This window comes from Cavia porcellus, unplaced genomic scaffold (assembly GCF_034190915.1).
Source record: "Cavia porcellus strain 051 isolate PalLab524CR breed Dunkin Hartley unplaced genomic scaffold, mCavPor4.1 scaffold_15, whole genome shotgun sequence".
In the NCBI taxonomy this organism is placed as follows: Eukaryota; Metazoa; Chordata; class Mammalia; order Rodentia; family Caviidae; genus Cavia; species Cavia porcellus.
The window spans coordinates 35,472,099-35,492,360 of record NW_026947498.1 but is presented as its reverse complement, the minus strand read 5'-3'; the positions used below and the strand labels follow the sequence as shown (position 1 = coordinate 35,492,360).

General features: G+C 32.4%; 1 long non-coding RNA gene across 2 annotated transcripts in view; it reads left to right on the top strand.

Annotated features, from left to right (window-relative positions):
* The window catches only part of LOC111756678 (uncharacterized), a 45,448-nt gene extending 25,409 nt beyond the window's left edge, over positions 1-20,039 (top strand). Inside the window, exons 2-4 of one of the 2 annotated variants that reach the window (XR_002791099.2) lie at positions 6,575-6,680; positions 16,024-16,076; positions 17,402-20,039. This is a non-coding gene — a long non-coding RNA (uncharacterized LOC111756678). Of the gene's footprint in view, positions 1-6,574; positions 6,681-16,023; positions 17,017-17,401 lie in introns of those variants that run through there. The other variant, XR_010039384.1, reaches the window with a different exon arrangement.
* Positions 20,040-20,262: the final 223 nt, after the last annotated feature.

Here is a 20,262-nt window from a genome sequence, read left to right as displayed (position 1 = left end):
ATGCGGGTGGGAAATCTGTCTTTCCTTTGCTTTTTAATGTTCTTGTGCTTTTTGTTTCTGTTCTTTATAGTCTTTCTATGCTAGTATTTCTAATTGTTAAACAGTTGCATATGAAATTTCTACAAATGACTAATTCATATTTTGCAAGTTAAAATAATTTTATTATTAAACATTTCTCTATTTTTGACTCTAAGTTAGTATTACCACCAGTTACCTCTTTTCTTTTTCCTAAGAGTCCTATTGCTGTATTTTTTTTGTTTGTTTGTTTCTCCCTTATTAGTGGTTACCTTTAATTGGTCAACATTCCTATGGTGTAGAGCTACACTCTCTTAAATCTGTCTGTCAAATCCCTCTTTCCAAAGTTCATTGTGTATCTAGTAACTCTGGAGATAATTGAATTATGTACTCCTGGATCTAAAAACTTACTCTCACTGTTATTTAGGAAAAAATTACAAATTCACTCTTGCAAAGTAAACATTTGATCACTGATGTCCCTGATATAAACTTGCATAATTTCTTTCGTTAAATAAGAATAAAGCCTGATCATTTCTTGTAATATTCACTGATCTTAGTGTGGTCCCACCCCATTTTCCTGGGTTTAAATTTCCCAAAATGGGCTAACTTCTGGTCTTGAGCCACTTTCATACTGTTCTGTCTTTTCATTTTTTGTCTCTTTATTTATTTGGGCCTTCTCCATCTTCTGTATCTTTCTCTGATGCATGATTATCATCCCTTGAGATGTTTTATGTGTAAGTGTTTATTTTTAGTCAAAATTTAGTGTTTCATTCTCAGTGATTGAAAGTTCATTTATAAGAGAATCCTTCAAGAATATTTTATAAACAAAGTTATATATACTCACAGTACTCTTACTACTTCATTATAAACATTTTTTATGTGAGAACTCTCTGGGTTTCATTTCGATAACCTTTGTGCATTCTACATAAAAAGGATTCAAATTACTTCTTTTGAGTAAGGGAATAAATGGCATATTCCTAACAATTTAGTTATGCCTTTATTTTAAAAATAATACAACAAAAATAAAAATTACAAACATGGATACATTACTGCTCTAAATAGTGTAACAATTCGTAAATAACCTTGTTTTCTTTCAAATGTATACTAGGAAGGGAACTTATGCAATCTTGATAAATGCAGTTAAGTAATGTACCTCAACTGATATATAAGAATAGAAACTCTATATGTCATTTCCAGGGAAAAATACTTAACTTTTTGAATAATTATTTATCTTTTCTACTGTTTTTCTTAATGATCTTCAAAATTCCAGTAGAAGAGCTTTTATCACCCTGAGTTCTGTATACACATGCATCACATGAAAAATATCAAAGCTATTATTTTATGCAACTGAAACTTTTGAATTTTAAAAAAGTTAGCTTACAAAGAATGATGCAATTGTTGATTATCTAAGTAATGTTAATGGAACACTAACTCTGATATCTGTGACACGGTTTTATGTAAATTAACCCATTACATCTCTAAAACAGAGCTGAAGAAGACTATATTCTGGAGAAATAGAGACACTCAAATCTACACAGCTATTAAGGAGCCAAATCAAAGCCTCTCTGAGGTACAACTCAAATATTTTACTGGCTTGGAATACTGAACAAATTATTGTAGCAGTTTGCTCTAGAATTATACAGCAATGTACGTAGTGTTTCATGGGCCTGGAATCAGACTGTATGGATTGAAATCGCAGTATCCCTCTCATGAATTGTGTGAAGGGGAAGTTACTCACTCTTCTGTGCTGTATTCTCATCTGTATTATGGGGATACAAACAATACTTTCTTCATAGAATTGTTGTGAAGGTAAAAATCAGTTAGTATGCTGCTCAATATATTTAGGTATTATTCTTACCACTCATTCCAAGATGATAAAGATGTCATTATGTTAAGCAAATCATATTTCTTTTCCTGCAGGAGAGACAAACATTCCATATGTTGAGCTATTTTACAACTTCATGGGTGGGCCTCAGAGCAGGGAGTGGAGGAAGTGACACAACACTATACCCACCAAGTCACAAAAGAGCTCAACACCTGAAATGTCTCTTAACAATATGGACAATAAAAGTATAAAATCATCCTGTGCAACTGAGAAAAGTACTTAGACTAGATCAAGCACAGGGTTGTCACACCTGTGTTGTTCCTATAGCACAATTTCCTTAAAGTTTAAACAAGAGTTTAAATTTTAGAATAATCTAGATCCTTCTAGTTCTAGAAGGATCTAGAAGAAGCTCAGTATTTTACAGAATCAGTTAAGTGATGTGATTTCTTTGGGTCTACAAGGCAAGAAGTTTGGATTCCTGATGTGCTATTATGTGTCCATTTTCTTCACTCTATTATAATTCATAATAGTATAAGTGGCAAATACTTTTGGCAAATACAGTGGCAAACAAAAATTTATAAGATTTTTTTCATCATTCCTATGGGAAGGTTCAATATAGTTGTTAAAATTGATAGGTAATAATGGAATATTAAATCCTCTCTGAATACTACCAGCCTGATCTAAAGACACCCCAAGATTTCTCTTGCCATAAGCCTTCAAAGGTGAGAATGAAAGTTACAAAGAATATCTTTGGGGCATGTCTTGTTTTTAGAAACACTCTTTTGCTTCACGGAAACAAATACAAGAAGATAATTAAATGTAAAGAATTCCTCAGTGAATAAATATTTACTAAGCATCTACACAGTGCACATTTCAGTACACTATGAAGTGATAATAAAAAGATTAGAGTTGAATTAAAGTTGGACTCCCATGGAACTTAAAGCTCTAGTGGGAGAAAAAGACAGTACAAGGAAGCAAATAAAACAGTTCAGGTGATAGCTTACGGTGTTAGAAGTGTTATAAAGACAAAATACTGTGTTGTGTAAAGAGCATGACCAGGGTGACTATTTCAGTCACATTCATCTGCCTGAAATAATTTATATGTGAGTTGACATCTGAGGAGTTATAAGGATGTAAATAAGTGAAGACCTAGAGTAAGCCTTCAGGTATATACTTCATTGTGATACAAATATCGTAAAAGAGAGAAAACCCAGACTAAGAGAAACACAGAAATGCCAGCATAGCTAAAAATAATGAGGATTAAAGTGAGTTGAAAGGTTCTAAGTCTTGTACCCCAAAACCGAGCCCCCCAAATTGGTGTTCAAAAATGGGGCAAGACATATTTTTTAAGAAAAAAGGAGCGCTTTTATTTAACCTGGTAGCAGGGACACAGTGCAGTTGGAGTTTGCGAAGCTGTGTGTCTCGCTTAAAACTTTTACAGGCTTTTTAGCAAGTACAATTTACAAAGTAAGGGGTTTATGGGTGTGGCTCAGGGAATAAAGAAATCCTTGATCTGCTAAGGAATGAGGAAGACCTTTGTTTCCCTTTGCAGAGGGGAGCAATGGTTAACATATCAACCAGGTCAGATTCCCAGGAATTTACAGTCCCTTGCAGAGAGGAGCAATAGTTAACATATCAATTAGGTCACCCAGGAAGATGGGGCATACAGAACAGCATGATGGCACTACAGCTGTTTTATAACAATGTGGTCGGTGCCCCAAGGTGTCCTGTTGTAGAAAATAGTTGCTTTTGCAAAGAGAATTAGCAGGTAATTTGGTTATATAACTTGGACATTGGCAAATATAATACAAACACAACAAAGCTCTTTTTGTTAGTGTATAACACTAAGGTCCTCATCAGGATAGACAAGGTTATGACCTTATAGGGATTTATTCTTAGTATTGTTGGCCTAAGAATTTAGAATATTTTGGAAGACTATTAAGGAATAACTTCAGGACTATATTTATATGATCTCACTAAAATTTTTTGTTTGTGTACTTTTAACATCATTACCAATCTCATTAGAATTATTGTGGTTGCGTATTTTTAATTGTATTAGCATGATATAATTTATGTATCATGTAGTTTCCACATTTACAATGTAGAGTTTGATGGTTTCTAGTATAGTAATTGACTACTGATACCATCACTTTGATCCAATTTTAGAAAATTTATTTTCTTCAAAATAAACCTTACATTTTTCTCCTATTCCTTTTCTCCTACTCCCACTGCCTACTGGTCATTCCCATTCCTAACCCACACACACCTTAGGCAAACATTTGTATAAGCTTGATCTCTATGGAAGGGCCTATTTTTGCCATCTTTGAACAGTACAATCAGTCACATCAAGACTGTTGTAGGGTATTGGGAAATATTTAGAGAAACAAAATGGTAAAGCTAGACAATGTAATATTTCTCAGTACTAAAAGGAAAACATCTATTAAGCAGGAGAAGATATGGAAGAATGTTAAATTTATATTAAGTGAAAGAATCAATCTGAAAAGATTAGATTCTATATATTTCAAATGTACAAGATCTTGGAAATGTCAAAACTATGAATAGTAAAAAGGTAAATATTGGGTTGGAAGAATTTAGAGTGGTGAAAATATTCTATTCAATGCTCTAATGGTAAATACATATCAATACATATTTGTCTAAATACATAAAATACACAGCACCAAGAGTAACTCTAATGCAAACCGGGAACTCAGTTGATAGAGATGTGTCAGTGTTCTCCAGTTATAACAGCCATAGCACCTGCTGGGGAACACTGATAATGGAGGAGGAGGCTATGTGTGTGTGTGTGGTGGCAACTGATTCATGGGAAACCTCTGTACCTTTCATTCAAGTTTTCTGCAAGCCTGAATGATCTCCATACACTAGTCTTATAAAATCTAGGGTAAATTTAATGTACACTTGGACTGCACAGCTGTTTGTATAAATGAACAGATGGAAATGCTGGGCACTGGGCACGGTAGGAGGCAAGATCACTTGATCCCAGGAGTTTGAGACCATCCTAGGAAATGCAGTTAGACCCCTTCTCAAACAACATAACAAAACAAAGGAAAAATAAAACTAATATGGCATGACTGGGTCAGGAAAAGGGAAGTGTAAGGTAGAGAAAATTAAATATGAACCCCTAAGTTTAATAGTCTATAGGTGTGATAATTCAGCTTTTAGTATAACAGGGTAATTCAAGGAGACCTCTATTTTACTTTATGTTTGTTAGGATGCTTTCTGTGTATGGTAATAATCAAAGTTTGATGCTTTATAGTCAATATATCGTACCTTTTCACATTTAGAGGCATTTGAACTCGTAAACATGCAGTTGAAAAAATAATGAGAGGATGTAAGTTCTGCAAATGCCCCAGCCTGTCCTGGTTTATTCAGCCTTGCTCTGTTCAGCTCTGCAATGGTAAGCTGAAAGTTGGAAGAATGGACAACTCCGTGTGTTTCTTTCCTTTTTCTCTCCTTGCCTTATGTGATACTTTTAGCAGTGACTGAACATCTTTAGTGCTGCTGGTCCAACTTGTAGTCTGGCTATCATTCTAGCTTATATCTGGAGAGGTCCTGGATCAATGTTTGATAATTCTGTCCTTATCAAGTAATGTAGTGCCTGGTAATGTGTCAGTGACTTCACTGGGTCTTCTTTTCTATCCTTAGCTCTTTCAACACCTATGTGTTATTTGATTCTATTAAAGTTCTTTTTCAAATCCTTACAGTAGGTTTTGTTTTCTGAATTAGATCCTGATAGCAGTTATCAGGACATAGATGATACTTAGAGCCCTGGGAAATCATACATTTTACAATACCTGTGCTATTCACCAGAAGAGAGCAAACATAAGGCTAGGGATTTTTTTCTAGAGATGTATTTCCAGGGTATAGAACATTACCCTGGAATTTATGAAAACTCAATAAAAACATGTTGAGTAAATAAATGCATTAGTTAATTTGTTAACTAGTCACTTTTTTTTTTTTTTTTAGCGATACCAGGGGTCAAACTCAGGACTGCCTGCTTGCAAGGCAGGTGCTTATACCGCTGAGCTAAATCCCCAGCCCCTTAGTCACTTTTAATATATTTAATCATAATTTCTTTTTTACTCAGATTATCTTTACTTCAAAAGTAAAGGCATTTTAACATAAATTAGAATTTGAAAATATATTTATTGTTTTCCTTTTGAACTTTTATCAGTACTGTGTTTCTCACTAATCTTAAAGTAGTAGATTTGATGGAAGAATGATTAAAGTTGTCACAAAAAGAGACGCAAAACAATGAACAGTACTCAGCACATGGAATTCAAAACGGAATTTCCCGAATTCAAGCTTGAGAGGAGAATTTCAATTTTCTTTCATATATTAAGAAAAAAATCAAATTTTTAAGAACAACATTCAGGAGGTTTTTTCAGACTGAAAAGAGGAAACCATTGCATTGATGATGGCTAGGTCATGAGGCTTGTTGTCTAAGGTAAGGAGAGAGACAGAAGTTGGGTTATGTCACTACAGTACAGTACGGTATGGTACAGTACAGTACAGCTTCTGACGGGAAGACCGGGAATAAGCCAGAGGAGTCTCCATGCAAGGACTCAGCTTTCTTGCTGAAAAGCACAGTACTTTCATTCTTCCAAACACACCCACAAACATTTTGTGGAAATAAAAATGAAAGAGGATAAATTCTTCTTCTTCTTTTTTTTTTTTTTTTTTTTTTTTGGTCTTTTTCATTTTTATCGGTACCAGGGATTGAACTCACGACTGCCTGCTTGCAAGGCAGGTGTTTATGCTGCTGAGCTAAACCTCCAGCCCCTAGGAGGATAAATTCTGAAGAAATATTTATCTAATGCAGGTGAGTTAAGAAAATAATTGGGGGGGGCTTTGACTAGATTAAACACGTATACAAAAACTTGTAAAGGATAAAAGTTATTACATTTTTTATTGTTGTTGTTGTTATTAACCTTTGAGATGATGTGTTGTCGTGCTTTCCAGGCTGGTCTGAAACTCCCAAGCTCAAGTGATTCTGTTACCTCCGTCTTCTAGTAGCTAGGTTTAGAATATTTTTAAATTACTAAACTATCTTCTTTCTTTAGCGGATTTGGCTTTATGAAAAATGAGAACAAATAAATAATTTTGGCACCAATAATATAATATCAGTAAATTTTCTACATTTTGAAATTAGAACATTTAATGTTATTTTAACTCTACTTGAGCTCCTGCTGATTCTAATCCAATATCATCACACTTAACCTTCATTGTCTGCGTAACAAATTCAACGACTGCCTTTCTGAAGATTATTTTAAAGGCAAATTCAGTAACAATTCTCTGTCAAGTAGACTCTTCCTAGGAAATTAAGTTTAGGGAAAAAGATAACTAAACTCCATGAAATAATATTGGCAAGATAACTTTGATATTTGAATATTCAGAGTAGACTCAATAAAGATGATACAAATGTAATTTCATTCATAAAGATGTGTTTTTTTGACCAAAAAGCTTAACACAAACTTTTCTCTCAGGGTTTTAATTTCTTCAATTTTTAAATTTTTATTAGTACATCTTTGTATTACTTAATGATTATGCTCACTGTGGGGAACCAGTGCATATACATAGCACATCTTAATTCTTTTATTTTTATCTCAAATGAAAATCATTTCAGTGCTGGTATCTCAAGTATTGAAGAAATAATAAAATGTCCCTTCATAAAAAATCATTGTACAGTTCAATAAAAGTACAATTTAATCAGTGGGCCATTGTAAAATAAAATTTAACCCTTATAAAATGTGTAGAAATGAGCAGCAGTGAGGAGACCCTTAAAAGTTCAAGTTGTGCTGTATTTAAGACATTGTGGCACACCCAGAAAGACAGCATTTTCTGAACTTATACGTAGTACTGTATTTCCTTCTTTTAAACAGAAGCTCAAGAAAAGATGATCATAACAAAAACAAAAATGATAAAAGAAGCAATTGGCCATGAATAAATTCTATTAATACCACACATAGAACATCTTGTGTATAGAACATATGGTTTTAGTAGTGTCTGGAGACAATATGAATTTTTACTTTTTCATGTTAATATAAGTCAAAATCAAATTTAATAAAAGGAGTGTTTGAATTAAAAGTAGGTTTAGCAAGGGGTGGTCGTGCATGTCTGTAATCCCAGTTACTTGGAAGACTGAGGCAGAAGGATAGTAAATTCCGATCAGCTTTGGTAATTCTTACAGATCCTGTTTTGAAGCAAAATAAAAATTTTTAAAAATTGCTGGAAACATAGTTCAGTGTCAGAACATTTGTTAGCATAAGCCTCTGGATTCAATATTCAGTGCCACAAAAAAGTAAGTGTGTGCAGAATACATATGTTGATTTCTACCAATATTTTGATAAATTATTGTTGACATTAAAATAGTAAAATATTAAATATGTATGTGATGTTATAAACTTTTTTCTTTGTTCTTAAACATGAAACAAAAGAATAGGAAATATTCTAATGCAATTCTAGATGCGATTGCATACACATGTGAATATATAGAATATATATGTATATAATCCATATATATATATATATATTTTTTGAGAAGAATAATGATTTGTAGATGAGAATTCAAGTGTCTTTAACTGCAAACATATCAATACCAAAAATTTAGTTTCAATTACATAAATTTCAGTGACAAAAAGTGCATTATTAATATAATTAAAGAGTGGAAATCAGTTTATGTAGTAAACTTTTTGAAAAACTACATACCAGAGAGGAAAAAATAATCTAACATAAACCTTTTCTAATTTTTGTAATAATATCCCTTTTTTGAAAGTCCTAGCCAGATTTTACACTTTACATTTTATTGATAATTTTACTATTGTTCCAGTAACACATGTCCATAGTAGAAAAGATTTAAAATATGGGAAAAATGTATTTTCCCACAAAAAAGTTTAAGATGCAGAAAAATTTTATTTTGAGGATAATCAGGAAAAGTAATTGGTCTTGGATTAATTCCAAATAGTAAAATATTGAACAGTTTGATTCTTCATTCATTATGGAAAACATGAAACCTTTTCTTAGGATAATTCTATACATGGCAATATATATATATATATATATATATATATATATATCATATGAAATACTTAGAGTTTTTGCAGAATGGTGTCTTAGTAGTTTATATCTGGAGATTTGAAAATGAAACTCCTGAAACAAACTGTTTCTTTTATTTCTCAAAAATTGTACTAAGTCTTTATCTTTGATGCCTCATTCACATATTGTCAGTGCAGTTGACCTCTGAGTTTGGTAGATTAATGGCACAGCATTAAGGGGATATCAAACAAATGTGGCACTTCTAAAGCCTCAGCACCAAACTGCAAATTGGAAGTATACCCTTGGTTATCCTGTCCACAAAGAAGACTCTTGATGTGTGATTCCACGCATCCTCTTAAGCCATTATCACACAGCTGAGATCAGAAGACAATGAAAGAACACGTGCTTGATTGTTAGCATGTCAGATGTCTGTTATTAAAAGCATAGAATGGGGGAGTGATGAGAGGAAAGGCACTGGCTTCTTTGTTCCATGCATGAGGGTTTATTTGGCAGAAAAGAATTAGAGGAAGCATTGAAACATAACTCCCCATGACGATGTCCTAGGTTTACCCTCTGCTCACTTGATAATGAGGTTTATGGTATTTTTTTCTCTTTTTTTCTTACTTAAATAATTAAAATGATTAGGGACATGTTTTAATTGCTTTCTCATTCTTTCTAATTTCAACCGAGAACTCATTTTCATCTGACTAAATTTCTGATTGTTTTTAAAACAACTGGTTTGATTAACCAAGGCTGTTTCTAATCTGTTCCCTGCTATGTATATTATGAAGAGGAGAACTGTTCTGAATTATATGTTTCATAAACCTTGCAACCAAAGGAAAATTATTAGTTACTAAGTTTATTTCAAATTATCTTATATATCTTTACACTAAAGAAATGGGTTAATTTCAGAGATTAAATGAGTATCTCTCAATGCTTTGTAATTATACTTGAGACATTATCCATTAATAATTTAGAATTTTTCAACCTGAATACATAGAAAGTACCACCATAGTGTGAAAGACAGATTCAATAACGTACAATTTATAAAAGAAATTTTTAAACAATGGAAAGTATAAAAATGATATTTTCATGCACTTTATAGATATATTAAGCAATCAATTTGTACATAAATTTAAAATGTATTTTTCTCCACTTACAAAATTTATGATGTTGAGCAATATTTTTCTTAAGGATGCTTAAAACTTTTGCTTTAAAATCCTTTTCTTTCATATAGTGAATACACTTTCATTCAATTATGCATATGAGTTATTTTCAAAACTTTTGCTTTGAAACAAATTTTTCTTTATATTAGGAATATATTTTCATTCAATTGTGTGTATAATAGTTATTTTTTAATGTATACACATACTCGTCACTTATTAAAGAGACAAATCTGCAACACTGGTTTCTTTTTATTATGTTATTACATTATTCACTTACTCTAAAAAAGTGATACTTTAAAATCAATTAAGATTAACTTACTGGTTTTGTAATTTAAAAAAAGAATAAAAATGATGATAGAGAATTTCAAAACAAAATAATAGGAGATTACCAGTGATGCATATATTCTGTATTGTTATCTTCAGAATAGTTGTCCAGATTACAAGACGTAGGCATGAAAAAAACGATCAAATGATCTATTCTTTTTGATGAACTAATAGAGATTAGTATTATAGTTGTGTATCTTGTATATGTATGTACATATAAATATATGTATGAATATATATACAGACATATGATCTTTTCCCTTCTTGCTTTTCTCCTTTCCCCCATCCCAGTTGTTCTTTCCTTTTAAGCATTTTCTCTCCCTTTCCCTTTCACAATATCTACAGTACATTTTGGATCTTATTTATTGTTTCAACAACTTGCAAAATTATAAATATCATAAGCCTGAATGTTGCAATATTTGTTTTGAAATATCTAAAGTTAGTTATGTGGCGTGTACAGATGCTTGGTGTAAGCATTAGTCTACAGTCTTACGTCATCATCAAAACTCTTTTTCATTTTTTTACACTATCACTTACAGAGCTCTTATCTCTATGTATTTTTGCCTAGTGGTCAAAAGATAGTTGCTATACTTCTTAAGTATTTCATCCGTGTTTGAAATACAAATAAGAAAAAAGAGGCAATGCTAATCTTTGAGAAATTTTCAGCATGTTTCTCTTGTGTCATGTGACTACTCCTTACTAAGAAAACTTCTGGGAAAACAAACATTTACAAAACTTCAACCAACCAGACAAACAAATAAAAAAAACCATAAAAATTCCTACAATTTTAGTACATTATACTTTCAAATATTATGATTAAGATTAAAAGCAGGTATGGATTTGTGAACTGTGGGGGAGGAGAGCAAGGAGTCAACAAGAAGCAAGTTCTTCCTGCAAGCCAACGTCATTTACAGGCCACCAGCCCCAGGGGGACAGCCAGACCCCAGCCCTTTCTGTCAAGGGGGCTGGGAAACAGACCATCCCACCCCACCCTACCCCACCCCCATTTTGGAAGCAACTAGCTGATCCTGAGAAACACAATTGAGAAGATAACTATTGTGAAATGCAATTTGATACTTGTGGTGTTTGATGTTTCACTGACTTTGAGGTCTAGGGCTGGTGGTCTGATCATTTTTTTCAGAGGATAGCGTTATACAGTATAGCATTTATGAGGGATCTCTGCAGGTGGTAGCTATTGTTAATATTGTTTTGAAGTCCTGTATCATTTTCATTGCTTTGCTGGGTTGGGTTTTAGTCTGTTTCATTTTGTTTGAGTTTGTTATGTCCAAAGGCATGAGCTACTATTTCAAATATAGCAAGATGTATTATGGTAGCTCTTTTGTATTTACTATTGTCTTGTTTTGAAGTCCTTTATAACTTTCATTGGTTTGTTTTTATTGGTTCTATTCTCTTCTGTTTTGTTTATTTTTACTATATTTTAAGATATCTCCAGCTATTTGAAAGACAACAAAAGGCATTATGGTGACCATTGTTGATTTCATGTTGTTTTGAAGTCCTGGTTTGTTTTGATTAATTTTATTCTTGTTTATTTTGCTCGATTTTATTCTCTTTAAAATAAAAAAAAAATAAGATATGGTAAAAAGAGGTAACATTCTATTGATACCAACCATTATTAAATTTTAACTGTCTTTTTATTTATGAGACCAGAATACAATGCATACATATATTTTTAAGTGATATTTTCATTTCTGCAAGAAATCTCCACCATTTTGGGGAGTGACTTTTTTTAAGTTACTAAATGTTTGCAGTATGTTCAGTGTGCATCATGTTGAGGAGTATGTGCACATAATACAGCTTCTGTTCTAAATCTCCTCTCCTTCCCTCCCTCTCTGAATCCCCTTTTCCCATTTTCATTCCTGTTGATAATATTAGTTCATCTTCATGACATACAATATTTAAATTCACTGGGGATATTGGAGATCTCACAGGGGATAATCTTTACTTAATTTCCCTTCCCCTCCTTCCCTCCAAACCCTGCATTGGCATAGGATGAGGAACTATTAAAATCTGCCCTGGAATATCTAATTTTAGGATTACAAGTACAAATTATTATATCAGTAAAAATCAATCATTATTCTTTGAATACATATATTTTTATGTTAAAAAGGAAAAACTGCATTCTAATAGCCACCATATAGTTAAAATATCTTTACAAATATAAGTTTTTAATATGTTCTTTTGTTTCTACTTAACATTGTGTTGTATCTGCAAAATGCAATTATAAAACACAGTTTGATGTTCCTTAAATTAAATTAATTTGCTTTTGAGAAATGAGGTACTTATAATTCCTCATTATAAATTACAATGGCATTTTAAATTAATAAATTTTTATGATATGTGCTGATATTGATATGTGGGCAATATATGTGCTTTAATTTCTTAAAAACTAATCTCAATAATGTTTGGATTTTAGGTTCTTCAAATATGACACAAACTTTTGCAAACTCTACTTTTCAACCCAATCAGAAAGGACAGAGTTTTTGTGTGTCTCACCCTCTCTACCTCTCCCTACCATAAGGAAGCAAATAGTTGAAAATGAGTGAGAGAGATAGAATGAATGAAGGCAAATCACCATTTCATCTTTATCTACTCATTCATTTGGACCCAGGCCGTTTCTGATGTTTAGCAATTATGCAGTAAACATAGGTGTAAAGTACGGTGCACATGGGAAGTAATTTGTGTTTGAGTTGGACACCTTATCACATAGTTTAAAAGTAACTGAGGAATTACTGTTTAGTTCAATTTTATTATAACTGCCAATTCTTCTTAAAATAGCAAGAGGCAGTATGGTACCATTGTTGATCACCTTATATTTTGTTTTTACATTATCTATTATGTCCATCCTTTTGATTTGACTGACTCTGTTCTGATATGTCGCATTTGGTTTTACTCTCTTCAAAAAAAGTAATAAAAACTGTGGGAATAATAAAACCCAAAATGTGTAATTGTCATTGTACAAAAGAAAAGAAAAGAAAATGCTCTAAAGGATATAACTGCATATATGTTTAAGTGTATAAGACAGATAGATAATCATATTACTGAGTGTTTTTTGGATCATTGAACAAAACTGCATTCTCACTTTTGAAGGTCCACTTTATACGCTTCAATTTTGTAACTTGAACAACTATTTCTAAGATGAGAATATGTAATCTATTAACTAGTGATTTCTTACTGTTTATTTTTTTAAATTTTGTATTACTTGTACCCTTTTTCTGTTTTTTTTTTTTTTTTTTTTAATTTTTCTCCTTAAATAAAAAAAAAAAGTAACTGGGGAATATAACCTATGCATTCAAATTTAAATTTATGAAGTAGTATATATAAAATGCAGCCTATGATGTGCTTTTCTCTCTTATGTGACTACACTAAAACAGATCATAGAGTCCAATTGGAAAATCTTACTGTAAAACATACATGCGTATTAAAAAAACCCCAACAGCATAAGTTATTAATTTTGTTGGGTATCAGTCTTAAGAATGTTTATTTCAAAATAAATAATTTAATTTCACCCATTTCCTCTCCTATCCTTATTATAAATTAATGAACACTACACAAGTGCTCTAGACCTTGCCGTCGATATTGTTCAGAGAGCTGTCATACCTCACATTTATGTCTTCCAAAGCAAATATTTTTTTCTATTCCCATTAAACATGCATCCTACTTTCTAACCCTTTACTTACATTTGCCATTAATTTTCAAACTTGGAGTACCACCAAAAGTTATTGAGCAATAACTCTCACAACCTGTAAGAGTATCCAAGAATATACTTGAGACAAAATCCCATCAAATGGTTCTAAACATTTTGAAATATAAGAAGACAAAATGAACTACTTGACAAGTATAAAACAATTAAAACTTTAATCAAAATTATTCTTTTCCTCTCTCTTATGCTTTCTGTTTCAGAATGAAAATATTCAACATTGCTTTTTTGAATTGTCCATCTTCCAATGAACTGTGTCATTGAAAAAAATAAAAACCATAAGCTGATTAGTTTATATATCATGGCATCAAATGTGTGAGAGGATTCTCTATGCATCCACTCACATACACATTCTCTCCACTACCCACAAACTCAGATTCTCTTTGTCTCTCTCTGTCTCTGTCTCTCTCTGTCTCTGTCACTCTCTCTCTGTCTCTCTCTGTCTCTCTCTGTCTCTCTCTGTCTCTCTCTGTCTCTCTCTGTCTCTCTCTCTCTCTCTCTCTCCTCACAGTTCTACCAAAATTCTTAAACAGAATGGCCTTTTGGTAGTAATTCTAAATCAGAGGGAAGAATCCTGGAATAATGACTCTCTTTGTTTAATGTATTTCCCTTTGTTCATACATATATGATTATTTATCTTAATTTTTTTCTTTTCTTTCTTGTCATAATAGTTAAATCTGGAAGTGACATGACCAGATGTGTAGCTCAGCAGCACAGTGCCTGCCTGGCAAATGCAAGGTCCTGAGTTTGATTCCAAGTTTCAGAAAAAAAAATTCTCAATATTCCCTACATGTCCATCAACAGATGAATAAAGAAATTGTGGTACTTACTCAGTGGAGTACTACTCTGACATAAAGAAGAATGAATTTGACACATTTACAGGAAAATAGATGAACCTTAAGAGCATTATGTTGTAAATCAGACACACAATTTTAAATATTGCATAGCTTATCTTACATGAGAAATCCAAAATGAAAATAAAGAGCAAAATAAAAGACAGATAATGGGAAATAGGGATATGGAGCTTTTGCAAAAGGGAAGAGTACCAAAAGATGAAGGGAGGGGGAAGGAAGAAAGAAGGGGATGGAAAAGTATTAAAATTTGTTGTACACAAGTCAGTACCTCATATGAAATATAATCATTAATTACTGCAAACACACACTAATAATAAACAAGAAAAATGTTGAGGTAAGTGTAAATCCTACATTGTAGAAAATCTTTTTTCCTTTTGTTGTTTTTGAGGTAGAGACCAAGAAAAGTTTTTTTCTAATGATTTTTCTGTTTTTTTTTATACCGTCAGAAAAAAACCTCAAGATAAAGGAATGAATTGAAATAAAAATCTGCATTCTTAAAGTGGGATCAAATAGGATTATAGTTAGTCAGCCTTTGCTGTATTTCCCATAATGACTAGCAGTAACACGCTTTGCAAATAATTCTGAATCTATATTTTATCTCAGAAAATCATTGACAAATTTTAGAAATGGTATTATTTTTGTGGTTGGCCTACTTTGACTTGTTTTATTTCCCCTCAAGGCTTATTACCCAAATCAACTGAATTATAATAGGGAGACAAATGGTTGTCAATATGCAGATCTGGGATACATTTCAGACTCACTGAATCAGAATATTTGTGTGGGACCCCAAAGGACAATGTTTTCCAAGACTAAGAGTGGACTTCAACCTACATTATTTTAGAACTACTATCGTACACTTCACACCTGCTAAGACTATATTCCATATCATTTTCATTCTAACTCCAGACTCAGTGTCATAAACTTTGAAGAAGGAATATTAGATTTAAAAGTGATTAACAATAACAGATGTCAATCAAAAATTAAAATGAATCCTAAAAGGTAGAAATGCCTGTCCTTTCACTGTGTTTGGGGAACTTTGATCCTTATTCTTGGTTTTCTATTTGATAGCCTTAAAAGAGACTGAGGAGATTGTGGATGTGTCTGTGGGAGCCTTTCCAGAGGTGAGTGCCAAACAGAGTCTCGAGTGCCAGGCCTGACTGCAGTCGACACCAGGCAATAAACTTCAGCCAAAATCAAATGGGAAAGAAGGAGGAAGTTGGCCTGTACTGAAAACTTGATTTTTCTGAGTCAGGTGTGTCCTTTGCTGCTGCTTCCACCTGTGGGCATCAGATTCCAGCTTCTTCAGTCATTCAGAATGGCTTTAAAAGGGATGAGTCTACAGGGGGCTTCCAGTACTCAGCCTGGAACTGATGCTGCATTTTCCCTCACTGGTTCTGATGCTTCTCCTTTCTAAGACTGAGCAGCTACTGAGCCCTCTGGCTGTCCAGCACGTGGACAGTGGTGACTACTCATCATCTGCTTCTGTAGAACAACAAAGTAAATAGTGTATATGTATATATTCTGTTGATTTAATTTTGCTAGAGAACTTTAACCAACATGAAAGTTTGAAGTGATTTTTTGTACATGTTGGTAGGATGATCACTATTTCTCCCAGGGGCTGTGCTTGAGATCTTTGCTGCATTTCTATGTGTCATGTAGTAAGTTTTCAAACATTGACCTGACCTAGGGATAAGTTCCATCTACACTGTAAGGGGGGATCTGATGGGACAAAATTGAGTAGAATCATCCTAACTTCTTACCGTCTTTCTTCTATGGCTTAGGTAAGTGATGTCAATTTGTTGATACATTGCTAGCACTTGTTGAGAGCTAGGAATGCTGTATGGTTTTATTAACTATATTGTAGATTATTTCCTTTCAACACCAAAGCCCTTATAAAATGGCACTGTCATATGTCAACATAGTGCTTGACGCAGCCTCCCGAAATGCTGTAGTTTATGTTAATCATCTTTGAGATTGAGAGATACAGTATGAAGAAAATGAGGTGTACAATTCTAACTGACAATTTACTAGTTGGAAAATAAAGTTAAAGGAGTTAAACTATATTTAGTGTTTTTTCGATGTTCTGTCATTTTAAGGAAGTAATACACACAACTAATATTTCCTTCCAGGTTACATATTTTTAAAACAAATATTCACAATCATATTGCTTTTTTCACTTCATTTACAAACACATAAACTCTAAAATAATCATTTTTCCACTTACTGATTCATTTTTCTATATTACTGAAGTAGTTAGTGGGAAATGGGAGATATCCAACAGATAATTTGAAAATAAGTGTTCCTTCAATCAATTCTTAATTTTCTAGATGAAAGAAATTTTAACATTTTTAAAAAGTACATGTGAATTATTTTGAGACTATTACACTACCTTCTTAACATTTTGCTCATAAGTTTTAAAATGTATTTTTATTATTCTTTCTCTCAGATTGAACATCAGCAGTTTTGGAAATAGACCAAATGATCTTCTACGTACATTCCAAGCTCTTCAAATGTGAGACAAAAGGAATATTGTCAAAAGTTGAGATATAAATATTTAATTGTGATAATTTCCAAGGATTCCTGAACAGTGTAGATAGGAAAGACAGAAAAAAGTACAAGTAATTGCAAGTTGATGCACAGAGAAATGTTTTAGTTTATTGGAAGATGTTTTACATTTTCCATGCCAAAAAATATGCAGTAATCTCTAATGACATTCCATAGTTTGCTGTTATTGTTATTGTTTTTGGTCTCTTGTGTTTCATATTATTTTTGCAAGTAATTATATAACTAATCAAGAATAGTTTAAAAACCTAGCAACCCTCTACAAGCCAAAATCATTTGGATCACAGAATTAGTCAACGCATTCTACTGTATACCGATATGCAGGAACTAAGCGTACATGGCAAATGAGTCTAAAGCTTTTAGTGCAAACCATCACTCTAGTCAATATGAATCCAGTATATACTGTTCCTCAAACATACTGCTATATATATTGGTGGCTTTAGTACTTTTATTCCATCTTTAACTTCCATTTTGTAAATGAAATACATGAATTAAAATTAAAACCATATGGCAAATAAAAAGGTTTTTAGAACAATGAAATATGAATTAGATTTGTAAAGCTAGCATTTAAAACTAGTTTGACCTTTACCACTTCGCAGGTGAAGTGAACATAGCTCAAGAATTTTGGGAGAAAAAACAGTGTAGCAAAATAATTACATGTATGTAACACTGTGGTCAATCATATAAAACACACCTAAATATCAATTGGAATCAACTTAAATTAATTCAAAAAATACATAAATGTGTGAGTATGCAATTGTATTTATATTTGTGCTGTGACTGTGAATGTATATGTATTTTTTGTGTGTGTATATTTAATGTAACTCACTACTGTATAAAATGTTGGATGTTTCAAGGGAAGATAAGGTTTGTTTTGTCTTATCTATATGCCAGTCACCTTGTTACATAAAACTTGCAGATAAATTTTAAGTTTAAATAAGGAACCCTATCACTGAAGCTGGAAAAATGTTTCTAAATATCAAATGGAAGTTTTTGTTTGTAAATTACAATAGAATTCTTCTCTTAATGGCACTTTTGGAAAGTTACAAAGGTCTTCTGCCAAGTGTTTCCTATGCATGGTTGAGTCCATGCCTCAGTAAGAACTGCATATATGTATATTATCTTTGACTCATTTTAAGCATAAAAACATCTACTGCTGTGTAGCAAGCTCTTTCAACCACTATACATTTCTTCAGGCAAAGAATATGCTCCAACATGCAAACTATTGTTTGTATTGTATGCAAACTATTTTCCAGTTTGCATAAATCAATAAATCAAGTGGGACAGGACATTATGGTATTATGGACTACACGTTGGTCTACTTATATCTGTATATCATATGTATGCTATTTATCTTCATGTCAATGTCTACATTATGTCCATACCATATGTGATTCTACTTCTGTGCTTATATATCTATCCTTCCATATCTATCTGGTTATCTGTTTCTCTCTCCTGTCATCTATTTTTCTCTTTCTCTCTCTGTCTTTCTTCTTTTCCTCTGTTTCTCCTCTTCAGCTTATGGATCAATCTCAAGACACTGAGACTAAATTCACAAATGTACTTTATTGATAACAGTACTGATATCTTCTACTTTTGTAGGTTATTTTTTCTTTGAGTCAAAAATCACTCAGAAAAGATCCAAACAAGACTTTTAAAAACCTAAATTAGACTCTGTTCTGTTGTGTACAAGAACACTGAAGTAGAAATTTTGCTGATTTGTGTTGCTGATGGAGCTGTTAGTGAATTCATAAATAATTATTGCACAATGTATTACATATTAGCCACAATCTTACAATAAATATTGTGACAGTGAATACAATTTTGCTGAAAATTTTGACTTTAAAGTAATCAGTAATTTAAACTAATGTTTACATTAAGTGATTTTTCATCAGCCTTTTTTTCTTTTGAATAAGATGGCTTTGTTATGTAAATAAGGGGAGGCCATAATCTACAGAGTGGAGCTGGTGCTGGGGACTGGGATGTCTTTACTAAACAGGAATTAGTTTATATTCTATCCCTAGCTCCAAGCATGGAGGACACAATGTGTACATGCAGTAGCACATATGTTTTACTTGACATTTTAAAGGGAGAAATGATGCTTTTACAGAAATTCTGGAAATAGCATGAAAGAAATAGTATTAAAAAAACACAGAAAGTGTTGATGGAGTATTTGACTGATATTCTTTCCAAGTATTGGAGGAAGTTACTATATTCCAGATAAAGAAATGAGGATTAAAGTGTGGTTGAGTATGACAGAATAGTAAATTTAGATAAATTTCCTTCATTGTTTGAAATGGATATGTGCCACCAAAGTTGTTAATGGATTAATATGCAACTTTCCTCAGTTTGATCTAAAAGCAAAGTATCCAAATGAATACCAGGAATTAGGTTTGAAGAAAACCTGATTCATGACATTTAATCTTCTTTTCCTTTTCAATCTGTTGTTTTGAAGGCAGACATCTTTTCCCATAAGGATTAATATAATTTACCAATTGATTAATAAAGTCATGTAGCATTTATGCCATGCTTTGTTTCATTATTTACACAAGAAAATAGTTAAAGTTCAAAGTAACTTTTCTTTAATGACCTAACCAATTTAGTTTCAAAGGGATATGCAGACACCAGAACCTTGCAGCAGTGATAGACACAGTGGATTTACTGAAAAGTAAACTCCATCAGGAAAATTTAGCTACTAAGAAGCCTAAACATTTACTTTTGGTAACTTCAGTGGATGGCACACTG